The following is a 21,194-nucleotide window of genomic DNA, read 5'->3' as shown; positions in this document are numbered from 1 at the left end:
TACCCACCCCCACTTCATTGGTTGTGAAGCACTGTGCCACAGTCAGCCTTACCCAATGACCTCAGTATACTGTTTGTGGCCAAGGGTGTTATTTCCCTCAAGCTTGGGATGGTTGGCTGGTCTTTTTTTTCTTCAAGACTTTGTCAGCGTCATATGGTCCTTATGTGCTCTTTCTCTTTATGACAATAAGGTTGAAAAGGAAGTAACTGAGACCTTACATGAAGTGAAATAAGGACACATTTCAGACATCAGAAATGGGGCTGCTGGCCAGCTTCTTCTACTGGCATTATCATGATTATTCATCCTATTCCAAAAACTCTTCTCAGACCCTGTGAGAGGAATTTCCTGACCAAAGGAAACAGCCCAGCGAGCACCCACTGTGATGGTCTAAAGTCACTGGGTTTACTTGCCTGACACAAGAAGGAAGACCCCTGTTCTCAGACTTCAGAGGAATGGCCAACAAAACATCAGCACATAAATACAGATATACTTACAAATGACAATAAGCCCCAAAGGAACAAAACATAAGAAGTTGTGAGAGAAGATGAGATACAGAGAAAGTCACTGCAAGGTGACCCGTGAGCTAAGACTGCACATGGATCTGGGGATTCCTGGCTGGTTCAAGAAACTAAATGAAGACTAGTGAGGCTGCACCCCAGTGAACAAAGGAAAAGGCAGGTAGGGCTGCATGAGGCAAAGCCCTGGGGACACCTGGAGATTTGTTGTTTGGCCTAAATACAGTGGGAAGCGTTTAAGGGTGTCCGACATACCCCCAGTGGACAATCAGGAGTTGTGGCTTGTGAACGAGTAGTATGTGTGTTTAAGATGCCTCATTCTACTTACTGGGACTGTGAGATAATCCCTCCACACCCAACGAAAGGACACAGAGAAGAATTTGACCTCAAGACCATGTCTTTTGCCCGTTACTTGTTCACAACGAGCTCATAAAAATAAAGCTTAATTCATTATCACAGAATCCCCACAGTTGGAAAGGAAGTGCCCTTCCATGTACCACAAAGCGAATTTCCCCACTTGAACCCACTCTCAATCTTACATCTGAGATAAATGGGTAGAAACGAGAATCCATAACCAGTTCAATGGAATAAAAATTATGCAGTTATGCAGGTATCTGATCTTCATCACTGAAAACCACAGGATTTATTCACTAATTCAAACGATTTTTTACATGCACTTGTGTGCCCAGTACACCAGGTACGCTGGAGACAGTGGCGAGCAATGTAAGCAATGTACAGAAATCTCTGTTCTCAGAATTTCAGTTCTCATGTGGGTGGGGCAGGTGTTTGGCTTGGTGGTTCTAATGCCCATGTTCTACACTGGAGTGCCTGGGTTCAATACCTGGCTCCAGTTTCCCACCAGTCCAGGCCATGGTAGGCAGTGGAGATGGCTTGGGTAGTTGGATCCCTGCCACACATGTGGGAGACCTGGACTGAGTTCCCAGATCCTAGCTTCATTCCCACCCAATCCTGATTAATGTGGGCATCTGGGGAGTGAATCAGTAGGTGGAAGTATGAGTACCTCTTCCTCTCCCTCTCCATCCCTCCCTCCCTGTGTATGTGCTGAATAAATAAATTAAAAAATTCTCATGGGGGAGAGACCATAAACAAGTAAGTTGAAAACTATATTAGAAAGGGTGAGCACTGTGGAAAAACATAAGGCAGAAAGGGGAGTTAGCGAGTGGGGTTCATTGCAATTCTAAATGGGGGGGGGGGGGTGGTCACAGACGTTCTCCTGGAGGTGATATGCAAGGAGGAGGAGAAGTAACAGTTGAGACATCAGGGGTAAGCACAGGGAATATAGAGAGGTCAAGTAGAAGACTTCAGCAGGTGTGTTGTGTCTGAGGGGCAGCAAGGAGGCCCCTGTGGCTACAGCAGAGTGCACAAGGACGGGAAAGGTAAAAGCTGGCGAATCCACAGGGGACCAGGGCCTGAAGGGCCTTGTAGGCTGCTGAGTGGGTTCTGGGAGCCGCTGGAGACTCTGAAAAGAGAAGGCACCTACTGCAGAGTGGGCGTCTGAGAACAGCCCCATGTGTGCAAACAGGAAGAGTGGGGGAAGCTCAGGCAGTCGCTGGGGAGCTGCGGATGCCAGACCCAGGGTGGTAACTGTGGACCTGTGGAGCCACAGTTGGATTCCGGTTCTATTTTGGAGGATACGGGTTTGGATGTGGGGTACAGAGAAAGCATGAGTCAGCCATGACTCCACAGGTTTTGGCTCAAGAAACAGGAAGGACAGAACTGCCAGTAGCCGACACGGGGGAAGACAGAGTGGAGGCGGCTGTCAAGCAGAGAAAGACGCCAGTGTGGACATCTGAAGCTTGTGAGGTTCATCAGCCGTCCAGTGGAAGGCCCCCGCCAGGGCTGGATACTCAGTCTGGGGACTCAGGGGGCAGGCAGATCTGAGTCACCAGTCTCTGCGTGGTTAAAGTCTCTAGAGTACAGGAGACCACCGGGGCACACAGGGACAGGGAAAGATGGCCAAGGTCAAAGCCTGAGAGAGCGCACAGTTAAAGGTGTGCAGGAAACAGGGAAAGAGCCCAAGAAGAAGAACCTAGAAACACTAAGGAAGCAAGCAGGAGAGGACGTCATTGGGAAGCAAGGGCACTGTACTTCATAGGCAGCACTGCCACAAGCAGTAAGATTCGATTTGAAACTGACTCATGGATTCTCCAGTGGACGCCACTGAGGACTTGAACAAGACTGGCTGCAGTGAAGCGTTGGGGAGAACACTTGATCAGAAAATGAGAGGGGGAGGACCTGGAGGCAGTCCCCTTGCCTCCTAAAGGAAGTTCTGCTGCACGAGGGGAGAGGCAGGTGGTCAGTGCGCCGGGCAGTGGACCGAGAGCTTTGGGGTAAATGGCTGGTGGAGGCCTGTGGGAGTGGTCAGATCGGGAGAGGAGCCACCTGTCCTGGCAGGTGAAGGCAGCATGTGACAGTGGGGCTGTGTGCACACCCTTCCTGTTGCCACAACTGTCACAGCAGAGTGGGAGGCAGGCTCATCCATCACCAAGTAGGAGGACAGGGAGGCGATGCTGGAGGTGTGTTCATCCTTACATTTTCATTAATTAGCAGATCCATTTCTCTTCCCCATGTTTTATAAAATCTGCTGTTATGAGAAAAAGAGGAACAGGACTAGAAGAAGAAAGGGGAGTAAAAAGAGCTCTGAGCATCCTGAGAGCTCAAGGGAAACCCTAAATGAAGCTTCTGGCCATCACTCAGACACAAGGAATATTTTCTGAGGACGAGTGTAACCTGGCCAAGTGAAGACAAAACGTTTGCCGTTCTGCCCCCACATACTTTCTATTCCACAGGTGAGGGAAGATCACTGTGCATTTGGTGCTGTTCAGGGAGCTGAGTTCACTTTAGGAAAGTAAAACTAGGGGCTGGCATGGTGGCACAGCGAGTAAGCAGTCACTTGTGATGCTGACATTCCATAACAGTGGGTAGTTCTGAGGCCCAACCACACTGCTTCCTCTCCAGCTTCCTTCTAATGCATGTGGGAAGGCAGTAGACGATGGCCCAAGTACTTGGACTCCCCTGCCACCCAAATGGAATAACTGGATGGAGTTCCTGGCTCCTGAACTAAGCATGTCCCAGACCAGCAGACGGAAGAACATGCTTGCTCGCTCGCTTGCTCTTTGACTTTCAAACAAATATTTAAAAAGAAAAGCAAAACGGGGGCTGGCATTGATAGCTGCCTGTGCATTGACTGCCTGTCACACTGGCATCCCATATGGGTGCCGGTTCCTGCCCCAGCTGTTCCACTTCCAATCTGGCTCCCTATTAATGGCCTGAGAAAAACAGCGGAAGATGGCCCAAGTGTTTGGATGCCTGCCACCCACACAGGAGATCCAGATGAAGCTCCTGGCTCCTGGCTTCTGCCTGGCCCAGCACTGGCCATTGCAGCCATCTGTGGAGTGCATCACTGGATGGTAGATCTCTCTCTCCCTCTCTCTGTAGCTCTGTCTTTCAAAATAAATGAGTTTGAAAAACAAACAAAAAACCACTGGGACCAACACCATGGCCCAGTGGGCTAAGCCTCCGCCTCACCACCAGCGTCCCATATGGGCACCGGTTCGAGTCCTGGCAGCTCCTCTTCCAATCCAATTCTCTGCTATTGCCTGGGAAAGCAATAGAAGATGGCCCAAGTGCTTGAGACCCTGCACTGGTATGGGAGACCCCAAAGAAGCTCCTGGCTCCTGGCTTTGGATTGGCTGAGCTCTGGCCATTGCAGCCATTTGGGAAGTGAATCAGTGGATGGAAGACCTTTCTCCCTATCTCTCCCTCTTTCTACCTGTACCTCTACCTGTAAAACAAACAAACAAAAAATAAAAACACAAAGAAAAGCAAAATTAATAAAACAGAAAAGCTACAGCGGATGCCAACAAACTGCTCCTGAGCAACCAGCAGAGCTGAGTTAATTCTGTGCTGCTTTGAAACCATCATTTGGCTTGTTTGAGGCCTTTTCTCAAATACAGAATACACCAGTGGAGTGGGGAAACTGCATTTGGCTTAAGGTTTTAATCACGCAAAAATAAATAATACCAACAAATAAAGTATATACAATGATCAGGATTAGTAATAATTTATAATGCCATAAAGGTGGTGGAGTTTCATGTTATATGATAAGAAAGGGCTAATTATCACAATGTTTAAAAAGTAATCATACTGTTAACACCTGCCAATATTTTAGTTAAAATAGCACTTCATACTGTAACTTTAAATATGTTTAATCACTATTTAAATCCTCCAAACCACTGTGTGAGATGCATTTTATTTTTCATCAATGGCAAACTGGAAGCAGTATTGCTGGCGGTCCCCTGTCGTTTGCTGAGACATGGGGAATTCTCCAGAGAGCTTCACACACAGGGAGTTTATGAGTCTTGACAGGGGAATCAATGTTGCTGGCCTTTTGCTAACTCCAAGGAACGGGCTCAGCTGGAAGCCAGTCTGCTAGACTGATCCCAAACCAGCTGTCCCTTGCATAGTTTTTATGTAACGTGATTTGTCACCATTTCAGCATCCTTGACACAGACAACAAAATAAATGAAAGGGTCAATTCTTTAAATTGGGCCTCCATCACTGGGCACTGGATGTGGGCCCTGTGACAACAAGGGGCTTTCTGCACAATCAATTCTTTAAACTTTATGATGCCTCCCCTGCCCCCTCCCGGCTCCAGTATTGATCGCCATCTGCTATAGTAGATCTCAATTTATGAAACAGTTTTAATGACAAAAATCTACTAAGGAAATTCAATAACAGCTGACACCATAAACTACCATAAACCACTATGGGAAATGATCTGTGGATCAGTTAGCAGGATATTGGCAAACACTCACAAGGATTTGATTGAATCAACTTGCAGCCGTGTATCCAACAGATGAGCAAGGACTGGGTTTTTGCAGGTACACAAGTGTGCATGCATGTTAAGGACAGACGATTCGGTGAGTAAGTCCTGCAGGGGGCCCCGTGGATGAGTTAATGGCCATGCTGCAAGGCAGCTCCCCAATTTGGAAGTTGGTTCCTGTATCTACACTACTTTCCTTACCCTTTGCCTTTCCAAAACTAAAAATTATTTCTTCTGTATTCATAGATTTTTTTTTTGATTGAAACAGTTTGCTTATTACAGGGAGCTTATAAAACACAAAAGGCATCCAGAGGAAACCAAAAACTGCCTCAAGGCCTCTGACCCCAGAACAGCACTATTGTTATGTCAGAGACTTCATCTGTCTTCAGTGCATGAATATGAATTTTGTGGCCAATAAAGTGCTCTGTGAGTACCATTAATATTGTGCATATGTACATAATTGAAACAGTATGTCATGAATGACTTTTACTTTATTAAATATTCTTATAACAATATTTTATAAAGGCTAATTATTCCAAACCATGGTATCGTCAAATAGGACTTTAAGTACTTTGTATTGGATTCTATATTTCTGATTTTTCACTACTGTGAATGTAATGCTGAAAATGATACAGTTTATAGCTTATTCCATGTGCCACTTTCTGAATATTTTGTTATGTTAGTGTCTGAGGACACTGCTAACTGAGTAACACGACTGTGCCATGTGATGAGGTGGCGTGGGCACCACGTGTTCTGGGAATCCAGAGCTACCAGGTGCCGAATCCCTAACACGGGCCATCAGGGTTTAAGCTGTGCTGCACTCGGGGCAGAGCGTCCAAGGCCTGCAAGGGGGCAGCAAAAAAACAGTGTGGAAGAGCAAACCTGATAACAAAAAGACATTCAAGTAATGAGCCTCAGGAAACAGTTTCTGTTCAAAGAACATGCTTGAGAGGCTACACAAAGCACAGCAACAGCCTGTATTTTAGACAGACAGCTCCTCTTTAAGGAAAACCGGGCATCTACAGCAAGACTTAATCTACATCTTCTATGTCAACAATTCTCAGATATTCATCCCTTGCCCTAATTTGTCTTTTTAGTTCTGGGTCCCTACAGCCACACGAATGCCTTAGTCGTCTTCAGCTCATTATCATTACACTTCCTCATAGACAAGAAAGCTAGAGTGATGATCAAGAACTTGCTCCCCAGAGCCCTGGGTCCCAACACAGCTTCAACATTTCCCAACGGTGACTTTGGGCTAGTTCCTGTACTTCTCAACTTCCTCATCTGTAGAGTTAGGACAAAAGTAGTACCAAACTCTCACTCTCTGAAAAGGGTTAATGTATGTAAACTTTCTTAGAACAGTGCTTGACATCTGATAGGCACAATGTATGCATCGTTGCTTGTTAAGAGCAAATAGCTCATCTTTCCTTTCAGTTCTTCACCCATAAGCGGTACCTTGACCCCCCAAGTAGATGAAGCCTGAAAGTCATTCGTGACACCTGTGTCCCTCATCCCAACAGCCAATGAACACCGATGCCCCATTGCCTCCATTCACTAGATCATTAGTGAGTCTCTCCACTTCTCTCCATCGTCACTGGTATCATCCCAGTCCAAGCCACCATCATTTCTCACCAGACCCACTTCCTTGGTCTCCTGGTTCTTCTCTGCTACTCTGGTGTTTACTTTATCCAGAGTATTACGAGTTTTCAAAGCAAAGATCCTTTTAACTGCCCTCTGCTGCTTAAAAATCTTAGCTTTATGTAGAATGAAAACAAACATCTGTACTGTCCCCCGTCATGGCTGGTCTGGATCCCACCTTTTCCTTCCTCTGTGTTCCACCTACCTGGGCCTTTTTAGCATTCTGTGCGTCAGGCCTTCCATTGCCACAGGGACATATCTGGAGCAGCTTCCCATCTCCACACCGACTTAACGTTTCACCCTTCAATGGTACTTCCTTAAGGATTTCTTTCTCGGTTCCTTGACTGGGCCATGCACCATTACTTTCCTGAGAGCATGGTACATTGTTCCCCTACAGAATCCTTGTCAATTGAAGGTGGCTTTCTAATGCCTTCTGCCTTTCATCAGTTTGATAAGAAGTCAGCCGCAATTTCTTGTCTTTGTTCTTCCGTACGTGATATGTCATTTTTTCCTGTGCTGCTTTTAAGATATTTCCTTTGTTTTTCAGAAGTTTGCTGTGCTGTGCCTAGGTGTGATGTTATTTGTATTTCTACTACTTGGAAGTTACTGAGCTTCTTGGATCTTTAGATTGATACAAGGATACATCAAAAAGTTTAGGGAGACGGAATTAAGAGTTTGGTGCAAAAAAAAAAAAAAGTCAAAACTTGTGCATAGTCTTTGATAGTAAAAAATGCCATCAACTTCCTGAAGATCTTTTGTATGCATGCATTTCAGATTTTTGCAGCAAAATAAACATTCTAGACTTCATTTATCCATGAGTTTTTGAAATGTCTTTGTACTTTCCCATCATGTCTGAAAAATTCAAGTTTTTTTTTTTTTTTTTTTTTTTCAAATGTGTTTTCTGGGCCCTTTTCTCTGTTTTCACTCTGGGATAGAAACCATTTATATCTTACAGTACTTGACAGGTCAGCAACAACAGGTAAGGTGTTTTCCATTGTTCTACTCAGTGTGCTGTATTTGGATAATTTCTATGAACAATTCTCCAAGTTCAGTTTTTCTTCTGCTAAGTCCATTCAATGCATTGTTTATTTCAACAGTTTTATTTTTAGCCCAGAATTTCTATCCTTGTCTCTTCTATGGTTTCCATTTCAGTGCTGAGATTCCTCATCTTCTCATCCATTCTGACCATTGTTCTTCCAACAATCCTTGTGTGTTGGCAATAAGTGTTTTAAAACTTTTAAACTTTTCCAGTTCCAATATCTGGTCCATCTGTGGGTCTGTTTGTATAGATAGCAATTTTTTCTACTGATTTATCACAATTTCTTTCTTCTTTATATTTCTTGTAATTAAAAATATATAAATTGGACATTACTTACTGAATAACACTGCAAACTAAAGTATACTACCGTTCAGTTTGTTTTCCTGGAGAGTAGAACTTATTCCTACATATGGAGCCTACAATGAAGAAGGGCTAATTTATATTTTGCTAAGAGCTGAGTTGGTCAATCTTGGCTGCTTCATCCACTGCTAGACGAGGAGATTTTCTATCCTAGCTTTCACCTTACAGAAGTCATTCCCCACTCTCAGTAATTTAACTGCTGCCTAGCTCAAGAAATTTATTTCTGCTAGTTCCTGTACATAAAAATACAACTGTGTTTGCTAATAAATCATGCCAGGGACAATGGAAACTCTATGGCCATGGGCAGCTTAACAACTAAACGTACCATTTTCAACACTACTTAACTCCCATTACATTAGGTGGAGTATTTCTAGCCTTCTAAGGCCAATAATTCAGAGTCTGAGTCTGTCCTATTCAATTATTCCAGCTCAGTCCAGTCTTAGAGACATTTCTGATCGACTCACCAATCCATGAAGTCTATGGCTTGTCTCATAATCAGCCACCTATATGCCCTTGAGCTTCGTCGATGGCATGCTACACTAGACAATACACTGGATTTGCGTGTTTGAATGTTAACTCCACTACTTTTTATAAGTATGACCTTGGCATCTTAAATCTTCTGAGTTTCAAATTTTTTTATCTATAAAATAGAGAAGACAAGACCTGCTTTGAAGGACAAGGTGGATTAATTAGGGTCTACTAATTAATGAACATTAATGAAAGTCTTCCACGTGCCAAGAATGTGATAAGTATGTCATCCATTTTATCTCATTTAATTCTCATAATATTCTTGGCAGTGAGTACTATTACTATTATTGCAATTCATATATGAATTAATTGATGCATGGAGAAGGTGACTTGCATCGGCTCGTATAAGTCAGCAGTGGTAAAACATGGACATAGACATAAAACATCTGAGATGAAAGTCTAGAGTCTTCATCCACCGTGATGAAACTCCTGGTAGTTACTGGCCCTCAACACAGTGCTCTTACTTCTAATAACTAATATTATTAACATTAATAATGGAACTAAAATAAATCCCCATCAAGTTTGCTTGGTCTATTTGACTGTGCTGTGCTTTGGTTTTCCATCTTTTCACTAGAGGTCTGTTACTACTCTCCTGTCACAGCTAGCATAGTGGAACCTGGACCCCAGGCTGCTTGCTCTGGACCCTAACTTGTCTTGCTAATGTCAGCTTACCTCGAAGACAGAATCTTGTCCTATTGTCTAGAGTAGGGATTCCCAGAGCATACCCAAGAAATTGGGCGTTAAAAGCCAATAGGTCAAAATTTTCTATGTAAATTCTACATTCCCCTTTGTCACATTTTAAATACTCAGAGAGGTTATACAGCAAAGAAATTCGATCAAATTTGTTTAACCTGGTGTTCCTCAAACTTATTGACCATAGAACATTTATGAATAATTATTAATATCTCAGCTTACAGAATTAACACACATCACATTTGTGTGAAATTTTGCTCTTGTTTATGTGGGTTTTCCCACATCCTTTAATACAGTGATGAGTTAAGGCTCGAAGAATAAGCAAGTGAGGGAAAGGATGACCGAATATCCAGTAACAGTGTAACACTGATTGTTAATCCTGGGGAGGGAAAGGAATAGGCATTTTCCTATTTGTTTCCTGATTTCTACACCAATTATTCTAAAATGTTTAGCACTCAGGCTGAAATCTTTGGCATAAATCGAACCAGATAAATTATTCTCATTGCATTGTCTATATACATTTCATCATTGTTCCCCTAGTGGGGATGGGTGTGGGGGAGAGGAAAGCTTGCAGAGAATGGGATAAAGCACAGAAGCCTCGGTTCTAGGAAACGTTGCTTTTAGCGCAGTAGCTTTTACTTAGCTCATCACTCCCTGGGTACACATTAGGCTAATGTATTACTTATTAATTATTCCAGTATTACCACAATATTAGTAATCAAGAGAAATTACTTTGGTTTTTATCTCTCATAATACTGTTTTTATACAGTCTGAATTATGATTCTTCCTTTTCACGCCACTCAGTGAGACTTCTCCAGCCAAGCATAGCTTCATGGGCCATATTCCAACTTTTCACATGGACTTTTTTGGGTTGTATGATAAAGCAAATAGCCAGGTATCATTTTTAGTCCCTTGAAGACTCTCAATATATTTCTGAGGGCATCTTATGGACCTAGAGTGTGCTACAATTCAATAAACAATTGGCCACAGGAGAGGGTCAAAAGTTATCTAGTAACAGGAAATGGTGTTCAAAGTAATGAGTAGGCAATCGGACCTGCCCCAAATGGTGGAGTTAGAAACGTGCCAGGGGATTCCAATACAATCCCATCAAGGTGGCATGTACAAATGCCTTCTCACTAGTCCAAGTGATCATCTTCAGTTCACAATTGATCACACTGATAGGTCTAAGAGTCAAAGGGATCACACAAACAAGACAAGTGTCTGCTAATACTAACTGATAGAGTCAAAAAGGGAGAGAAGGATCCAACATGGGAAGCAGGATACACAGCAGACTCATAGAATGGCAGATGTCCTAAACAACACTCTGGCCTCAGAATCAGCCCTTAAGGCATTCGGATCTGGCTCAAGAGCCCATGAGAGTATTTTAGGCATGGAAAGCCAAGACACCCTGGGGGGGGGGGGACCTAAATGAAAGATCTCCATGAGTGGGATCCCAGTGGAAAGAAAGAGAAGGAGGAGGTACCTTTCTCTGAAGGGAGGAGAGAACTTCCACTTTGACTATGACCCTGTCAGAATAAGATCGAAGTCAGCGAACCATAAAGGCTTCCATAGCCTCAGCAACTCATGACTAGAGCCTAGGGAGATTACTGACGCCATAAACAAGGGTGTCAAATTGTTAAGTCAACAACAGGAGTCACTGTGTACTTTTGTCTCATGTGGGATCTGTCCTTAATGTGTTGTCCAATGTGAAGTAATGCTATAACTAGTACTGAAACAGTATTTTTACACTCTGTGTTTCTGTGTGGGTGCAAACTGATGAAATCCTTACTTAGTATATACTGAATCGATCTTCCATATGTAAAGACAATTGAAAATGAAAAAAAAAAACTTGGTTTTAAATTGGAAATTGCATAGAAAATTAATCAATTTTTAAAAAATATCATGTAGGATCTCTGTCCTTAATGTGCTATACATTGTGATATAATGCTATAACTAGTACTCAAACAGTATTTTTCACTTTGTGTTACTATGTGGGGGCAAACTGTTGAAATCTTTACTTAATATATACTAAACTGATCTTCTGTATATAAAGAGAATTGAAAATGAATCTTGATATGAATGGAAGGGGAGAGGGAGCGGGAAAGGGGAGGGTTGTGGGTGGGAGGGAAGTTTGGGGGGGGGAAGCCATTGTAATCCATAAGCTGTACTTTGGAAATTTATATTAAATAAAAGTTTTAAAAAAAAGTAATGAGTAGGACTCTAAAGATTAAAAAAAAAAGTTTTAGAAATGACACATACTGGGGCTGGTGCTGTGGCGCAGTGGGTTGACACCCTGGCCTGGGGTGCCGGCATCCCATGTGGGCGCCGGTTCGAGACCCAGCTGCTCCACTTCCTGTCCAGCTCTCTGCTATGGCCCGGGAAAGCAGTGGAAGATGGCCCAAGTCCTGCACCCACATGGGAGACCAGGAGGAGGCTCCTGGCTTCGGATCGGCACAGCTCCGGCCATTGCAGCCATCTGGGCAGTGAACCATTGGATAGAGGACCTAACTCTCTGCCTCTCTCTGTGTAACTCTTTCAAATAAATAAATCTTTAAAAAAAAAAAAAGAAATGACACATATCAGCTTGTCTTATTGTTCATACCTATTCATATTAAAAATGAGATCAGGTTTTCTTGGAAAAAATCACTTCTACAATAAGAAAAAGAAATCCTTCCCTGTTACCTAGTTAATATAACTCACATTTCAGTTCCCAACTTAAGTGTCCCTTCTTCAGAGACACTTCCTGAACTCCAGTGCAAGGAAAACCAGCCCTGCCCTGCCCCCATCACCACGCATCCCCACTGAGCTGTGCTTTCTCCCTTTAGAGTAGCCATACTGAGTATTATTTGGGTGACTTTTCTTTGCTAGATTGGAAGCCTGGAAAGTCAGGACTGGCTTTGATCATCACATTATCTCCTGCATCCAGATCAGTATCTAGCCCAGTGTAGCTATTACAAAACATTTATGAGTGGATAATACATGTTGAATAATACACATTTGTCAAATAAATTTATTTTATGCAATGATGACTAAAGTTATCAAAATAATGTACTGCCTGAAATACTTGATTCCTCATTTTTGTTTTTAATTTCAAACTCTTGCTTGGAGATAGGATTCCAGACAAGAGGTGAGCTTGGATCTCATTTGATCACGTTATCTGGATGAGCTGGCTCCTGGGATCACATTAGATCACATCAGCTGGATGGGCTAGCTCCTTGGATCACACAAAGCACTGCTGGTGAGCTTTAAAATGCCTGCTGTGGTTTGAATATTGCTTTTTCCCTGTACTGTTTGAACAGGAGCCTATGAGAGGTGCTTGGGTCATGGGGGCAGAGCCCTTGTGAATGGACTAATGCCTTTCTTACAAATTCTCACTCTCTAGGGGCTGGCTTAGTTACCCCAAAAGTGAGTTGTTGTAAAGTGAAGCTGTCCCTCTATTTTGTCTCCTTCATACGCCCCTCTTCTGCATTCCATCATGAGTTGAAGCAGCACAGGGCCCTCACCAGAAACTGAGCAGGTGCCAGTGCCCTGTCTTAGATTTCCTGGCCTCCAGAACTGGGAACAAAAATTATCTTGTAAATTGCCCAATATCCAGTATTTTGTTATAGAAACAGAAAACAGACTAAGACAATACCCTAATTCTTAAATAATATAGAGTTCAGGTTCTAGTTTCTAATGTATTGTATTGATTGAATAGAGAATTGTTTTGTCTTCTAAATTTGTAGCTGAACTTTCTCATACCTGAATATGATAAATAAGTGGGGACTGGATTGAGTGAACAGACAGCCCAGTAAGGAGGGACTAAGTGATCTTTTGTCAGCAGTAGGAAACTTGATGGGAAGAAGAGGATCAAGATGCCACAACTGGAGAAAGTAACCATTCCTTCCTCTAGGGACACCAGCAGGTGTTAGGGGTGTTAAGTGACCCTGGGGGAGACAAGTTTTGATAGACAACAACTGCAGCTGGGCTCGTGGTTTTCAAGAGGGCAGATGGTGGCCATTTCTCTGGGCAGTAGGAATGCTGCTGGAAGCGAGCAGACGAGAAAAGGCTGAAAAGTCAACTGAGGCAGATCTGAGAAGGAATTCCTGGTTCCTTGCAGATGTTCACATACTGTGTTCCAGGGCTGAAGCCTTTGTTGGAGACACGCAATGATAAATAAGGCAAGGGGGTTATTGTCAAGGTCTCTGTGAGTGTGGGGTCAGTAGGTTGAATTTTGATTTGATGTTTGATGTGTTAATATGTCCCGCTCAACTCCTTGGCACAACTTTCCAGTAAGAATGCTCATCTAGGAGGTTAGATATTTCCAGGTGGGCCTTGAAAAATGGAAATGCGTTACCTGGCAGTTCTTCATAAAACTAATTGCCTGAGGGAATTTAGGAAAAATTGCAGATATAAGTGCTGCAATGCAGGGTTAACGGACCATGTTGTATTTTCTTCTTTTCAATAATTATCTAAATTATTTTTACTCAAGTGGCCCTCATTATTTTGCTCTCAGTGGCCATTGATTCTCCATTGAAGAAAAGGATACTCTGTGTTTGGTCTTCTCAGATTTGAAAAGACCTAAAGATAAGAGGAAATTGGAGCCTGACTCAGGAAACACAGATGCTTCCCAGGTCATTGGTAACCTAATCTGAGAAGACTCATTAGCATTCAATTAAGGAGATTTGCATGGAAAATTCCCGTTAATATGAACTTTTGATTAAAAAAAAAAAGACCTGCATTCAGCACAGACCTCGAATTCAAGAACAGAACCTGAGCCCAGGTTGTTTTGGGGGCAGCTCTCAACAAGCCCCTCACAGCTCTGAATGTGCGTCCTCAGACTGGCCCGAATGGCAATGGAAACGATGCACAGCAAAGCACCTGGAAAACTGAAAGTATTGAACAAATGCTACCAAGAATCAGAGAAAGGGTAGACTTAAGCTTGGGACAGAGCCACCAGCAGCCACAACAGAATAATTTATTATGATTTAGTATGTGGCCTTCTAAGCAGACATGTGTATAAAATAAAGCTCAAATTTCAGGAAAAGGATTAAAGTTGAGTTTAGCCAACTGGCGTCCTCGCATTCACTACTGAGGGTTGAGCAGTCACTGGCATGTGGCAGGATCCTTCCCTGCACGCTGCCACTTAACCCCTCACTTTGTGATGCTAACGTTTCTGCTTTCAAGAAAAAACAGCAGATAAGTCTATGTCCATAATGTCTACATGTAAAGAGAATACAGCAAAATGTTGAAAGTTGTACATTTTAAAACTAAAAAATCATAAATTGGGGCCGACACTGTGGCATAGTGGGTAGTCACCACCTGTGATGCTGGCATGCCATAGGGGCACCAGTTGGAGTTCTGGCTGCTCCACTTCTAATAAAGCTCCCTGCTAATGTGCCTGGCAAACAGTGAGGGATGGCCCAAGTGCTTGAGCCCCTGCCACCTTGTGAGAGACCTGGAAGAAGTTCCTGGCTCCTGGCTTTGGCCTGGCCCAGCCCTGGTTGTTGTGGCCATTTAGGTAGTGACCAAGTGGATGGAAGATCTCTCACTCTCTCTCTCTCTCTCTGTGTCTCTCCCTCTCCCTCTTCCAAATAAGTAAATAAATCTTTAAAAATCATAAATTTACTAAAACAATGCAAGATGTTGCTGTTGTCATCCTCACTTAAGAAAAGGGGACCCAGGGGCTCCATGAGGCTGGCAGTTGTCCCAGAGGACTTTTTAAAAATACAGATGCCAGCCAGCGCCGTGGCTCACTAGGCTAATCCTCTGCCTTGCAGTGCCGGCACACCGGGTTCTAGTCCCGGTCGGGGCGCCGGATTCTGTCCTGGTTGCCCCTCTTCCAGGCCAGCTCTCTGCCGTGGCCTGGGAGTGCAGTGAAGGATGGCCCAGGTGCTTGGGCCCTGCATCCCATGGGAGACCAGAGAAGCACCTGGCTCCTGGCTTCTGATCAGCACGGTGCACCGGCCGCAGCGCGCCGACCGCGGTGGCCATTGGAGGGTGAACCAACGGCAAAAGGAAGACCTTTCTCTCTGTCTCTCTCACTGTCCACTCTGCCTGTCAAAAAAATAAATAAATAATACAGATGCTTAGGCCTTGCCACTGAGCCAGGTTCTCTACTGGTAAATCCCAGGCAGCTGGAAATTTGGCTCCAAACTCCAGAGATGACTGTACTGAGTGGCCAGCTTGCCAATGCCTGGGCTAAGTAACTTCGCAGAGACGACCCAGCTGGGGGCCAAGCCCAGCTCCATCCCAGGTTGGCCTGTGGGCTCCCATGTACATCATCTTCTGTCTTGCCTGATTGGCAATTAGCTGTCTATCTAATTCAAGAATAACTATCTTTCATTGACTCTGAATTTTTTTTCCACATTGTATATTGTTAAGCTATATTGCAAGATAACTTTTCCCCCCCTACGGACCACTGAGTTGCTTATTGTGATTTTGCTCCCAAGAATATTTTATACTCTGGACAACTGTCAATGATACATAGCATTTACCTATAGCTGAACAGTCTAACTACAAAAGATGAAGATTACAAAGTGTATAGGTATGTGTTTCACAGTGGGAACTCACGAGTGAGCAGAGAGCATCCCCGCACGGGTGAAGGAGATTTTACATGAGAGGCTACGAGACCATAAGGAAGGGGAGGGGCCCAAGGGCAGTCATGAAGGTCTATGTGGATTGGGCACTGGTAAAAGCCAGCAGGTTTCAAACTTAAATTTCTTGACAATCTTATTATTAAATGCAACCACTGACTTAGCATTTCTGGAGTGGCCTTGCGAACCACTCCAGAAATCCTTAGGTTCCCAATGACACCAAGGGTGCTGGGTGATAGGTAGGAACACGGGTACTGCTGGGGCAGCTATAAAGAGGTCATCCCAGGGAGCGAGGATCAGACCATGTCTCATTGACAGGGACACTACTGGGGTGATACTTGTGGAGGGTGCTCAGAGCTGAGCTTCGCAAAGAAGGGAAGACACACGCAGCAAGGGAAAGCAGTGCCTGGCAAAGAAACTACAGTGTACTATGGAGGTGGGAAAGGTGAAGAGTTTTAAGTAGAAAGTCCACGTAAGTATTCAGTAGAGGGCTTGGAGCATGGCTATGATAGGGATATCATTTGGAAATAATACATTAAGTGAGTGAGTTCTCGGCCAACAGTGGTTGAATCAGCTGAGACAGGACAAAGACACCGTGGATGCTGACATTCTCCTGAGGTGAGCCAGCGACCCCCTGGAATGCACCCCTTGGAGCCTTGGTGTGGCTCAGAGGACACTGCCCCCTGCAGCTGCTGTGGTCGGACCTCTACTCAGCAGGTGATAGAATTATACTCTGAAAAGCCACATAGAAATGAAATGGATGCTAAGTGGAGCAAAGTAACGCAAGCCTGGCTAATTCCATCCAGGGAAGGGAAAGAGTTGAGCAGCATTTTGTGGGTGCATTTTTGTAAGAGAGAAAAGATGGAACAACCAGAGAATGGGCTCGAGTGTAAGGAAGCCATGCCTCTGAGAGTATCTCAGGTCTTCTCACCCATGACTATCAGGGGACATAAACCAGATTTTGTGAATCCACGCTGAGTCCTCTGTTCTGCTGGGCCTACACACAGACAGGGCTCAATCTTTGCCCAGATGGCCTCTGTGACTTCGCCTGGGACTACGAGAGCTCTGCACCTTCACAGCTCCCTGCAGCCCTCGTGGGGACTCGGACCTCTATGAAAGGGAAAGCTGGAGGAGAAAGCATCCACAAGCTACCCCCTCCCCCTGGTAAGGAAGGCTCTCTGACACAGGAAGCATCAGTGCCCTGGGAGAAGAAACCAATGACCGCGGAGCTGACATCAGAAAGACTGAAACCGAGGTTGCCTTGAGAGGCCGACCAGAAACTGAGCAAAAGGGGAATTGCCGACCGTGAGGTGATACTCCCCTCTGACCGGACAGAGCCCTGCTCACTCGGCTCCTGCCCTTGTGGCCAAGCAGACTGTGGGCCCAGGCTTGCAAGACCTTTTGATTTTTTTTAAAAGAAAAGTTGAGATTCCAGATGTATAAAATTGTTTAAATAAATTTATCAATAAAATCAAATCTAAAACAAAAACTACTGGCAACCAAACCTTACACAGCCTTGCTGAGAGCCAAGCTGATACCCTCCAGGTTATGCTTCTGTGCATGGACTTTCACTGATTGCCCAGAAGCAAGTGGAAGGCAGAGCAGGGGCGCACAGGGGGTCCCTGGCTCTCTTCTTCACCCCGCCCCCTCTCTTCTTAGCACTTCTTCCCAGTTCCTGAATTGCTCTATGCCAACTTCTTTCTCATTTTCTGGCCCCGCTCCCCACAAACGGGAATGAAATCTCCATGAGGCCAGGGGCCTGTGTGCACACAGCTGTACCCTGTCCACCTTGACTGTGTCTGGTGCACTGTGAGTGGCCAACAAGCTGCTGTTGAGTGAATGATGAAAGGTCCGTGCAGCCATCTAAAATGCCCCGAGTGAGTTGGGTCACAGGGCTGTTACTCCATCTAATTCCTAGTCACTCCCGAGACTGCTTTGGGTCAGAGTGAACCAAGATAACAAGAGAATCTCCATCCAAAAATGTTAAGGAGCAAAAACACTGTCCCCAAAACATCTGCAGAAGTGAGAGCAAATACACAATCATCCATGGCATCTATTCAGCTATGAGCATGGAAATACTGACTTCTTGTTGGAAACCATGTAAAGCAAGAATCCGCATTAAGAAAGCAGAGCCGAGCAAACAGCCCCAGGGCCGTATCTGCTGACACAGAGGAGAACATTAGCACTACTATGTTCTCCAAGAACCCTGCACAAAGCAAATGAGCATGGGAGAAGGGGGGCAACAATGCCTGCAGACGTGTAGTTCTTGCTGAAAAAGACAATTTTGAGCTCTAAATCCAGCACTCCCAAGCACGAGAAATGTCTATGGCTGCAAATAAAGCTGGAACTCCTTTGCTGATACAGAATCAGTCACAAAACAGCACTTAAAATAAACAAAGCTCAAAACAGTTAGCTGCACACGCATGGCTTTTGCCACATGCTGTCTGAAGAAAATAGCTTTGCAGCATGCATGCCCTAGTTTAAACCAAGCCTTGAATTCTGCAGAAAAGTCTCCTTCCTCTACCTGTCTCAGTTTCTAGACAGAAATACATTCCCCTTTAAGTGAGGAAAAAAATATATATGTTTAAAAGACAGTCCAGGCCCTTTATAAAAGCACTTACTTTGAAGGAACAGGACAGATTATATATTCAAAACAAGAGCGCCTTCTTAAAGAGCAGGCTCAGAAGTTGTTCAATGGCCATGGCCTTGATTTGTGCTTGCGGCTCTGGTCCTGCTGGGCATGGCTAACGAAAGGCTGGCAGCCGGCACGGCGTGGTCCTCTGGGCTGCTGCGTCAGGATGACGCTCCAGAACAGCTATCGGGACAGGCTGTGAGCCAGTCAGCAGGACAGTTTTATTTGTGTGCTGAGATCGCTGCTTCTCAGGGATGGGAAAATATCCATGGCTGGGTTCCCCCAGGCATCAGCAGCAGCCGTGGCACCCCCAGTGATCAGTGCTCTGGAGGGAGGTGGAAAGAGGCAGGCAAAGTCACCTGTCCGCAGAGGACAAGCAGCCCCCCGAAAGGAACTCACTCAAGGTGAATGGTCTCCTTGTGGTCATTCCTTGCTCCTGCCAAGGGTATGATTCAGCTCAGCCAGGGCAGTGACGGACCACACTGTTTACCTCCCTAGCCCAGGAAAGCCGAGTTCTAGGCAGTGACCGAGGAGAGCTGGAGGGGCGGCCACAGTGGCCCCTGTGTCAGTGGGTCAAGAGCCTGTGGCTCACTGCAGGGAGATTTAAGGTCTGTCTCTCCCATAGTCAATGCAATGCTTGCACGATGGCGTAGGACTTGGAAACATGAGAACTATGAGGGCGGTGGGGGAGCAGAGAAGCAATCAGGCCTGTAATTGAGGCCCCAGAGCAGTAAGTGTCGAGAATTAATGTACTCATTTTCTATCAGTGTCAAGAGTAAAGATGGTGGGGTTGGTGTAAAAGCTGCTGATGACTTTGTCCATTTACGCCTGGATGACACTGTGACCCAAAAGCAAGGCAGGCATTCAGTGAGTGCTCAGGGAAGTCTGCTGTGGGCTTCCACTGCCAGACAGTCCGCACCTGTGAACACACTGCACAGAGAGCGTGCACAAGTCTAGACTTAGGTCTTGGTGGGGTCGGGTGAGGTCAACAACCTTGGAATGATTCTCCGTTTGGAAGATTTAAGCAAGAAAACAAGCTATGGAGCCGTGGATTTCCTTTATCTTGTAGAGTTTGGGGCCAAGGAAGGTGAACTGATGAGAAATGTTCCGTGTCAGAAGAGGGAATCCCAAGCAGATGGGAGGCTGAGTAGAGTCTGCGGGGCCCTGGAACTCTATTGTCTCTGAGCAATCACGGATAACACACGAATCTATGAGCTTCGCTTTACACATGAGATGTTATGATCCTTCAGATCTTAGTGCCCCATTCCTTTAAGTCCCACTACCTCCCCAGCACATGCACTGATGCAGAAAGACATCCAATGAGCCAAGATTTTCTCGCCACCTCTCCCATTCCTCTTCCGTTGCCTCTTGGCCTAAGCCAGTAAATGTTCATGAAGAACCATGCCGTGGCACTGTCTGCCTACTCTAGCCCTGAAAAGCCCAGAACTCCTTTCCTCTAGTCATTGGACAGTGTGGCAGACATGCACACGTGCTACTCAGATCTCCATGAAGAACACATTGCCCAGCTGCCAGGATGTCGTCCGCTGACAGAATGCAGCCGCCAACCACTCACTTCAGGTTCACTTCTTGATCTTCTGAGGGTGCCCCGGATGATGACTGAGCTGGGTCAGGGTGCACAGGCTTAGCCATTTGCCACCCCCCACCCACAGGTTCTTGAAACAGGCAGTCTTTGCCTGAAGGCCCATGGGACTACAGCCCCTGCATGATTCTACCTCCTTCCTTCCTTTCACATGCCTTACTTCTCTCCTGTACAACTGGAACTGAGCCCCCAAACAGCACCTCGTGTGCACATGCTGGATACCACCAGGCACCACTCTGCTAGCCGCCCTCCCTTAGCTTAGCGCACTGAACTGAGGGAGTGGGACAGCCAACCCTACAAGATTCTAATCGCTGGACTCATGGGATCATTTGCTTCTCCAATTGATAACATGTGGGTGACCAGTATTATTTCAAGGGGAGGGTACTGTTTTGGAGAATTCCAAGTCTGGGCAGGGGAATTCCAGGTCCTAGACAAGAAGATAGTGGCCCCCAGCATGTAGCCCCCCGGCTGACTGAGTCCATGTGTCTGTCACATCAGCAGAGTGCCTTGATGCATCAGGGGTGGACTGCTGGCTTCCCACTCACCCAGGTCCCAAGGTGCACATTGCCTTGTTCCTTATCTCAACTTCTCTTGCAGACATCCAGAACATGAAAAAGAGAAGGAATGTACAAGCTTTGGTGCCTGCCTAAAGGCCACCATGCACCTGCCTCCATCCTTTACTCCCATTATTCCTGACTCCCCCTTCTTTGTAGTCTTCAAAAATTCCCCAAATACCCTCATTTAACAGAGTCTACTTATCCCCCTATC

The sequence above is a fragment of the Lepus europaeus genome, chromosome 20, assembly GCF_033115175.1.
Source record: "Lepus europaeus isolate LE1 chromosome 20, mLepTim1.pri, whole genome shotgun sequence".
Taxonomy (NCBI): domain Eukaryota; kingdom Metazoa; phylum Chordata; class Mammalia; order Lagomorpha; family Leporidae; genus Lepus; species Lepus europaeus.
The sequence above is the reverse complement of the archived record's forward strand: the minus strand, read 5'-3'. Positions refer to the sequence as shown.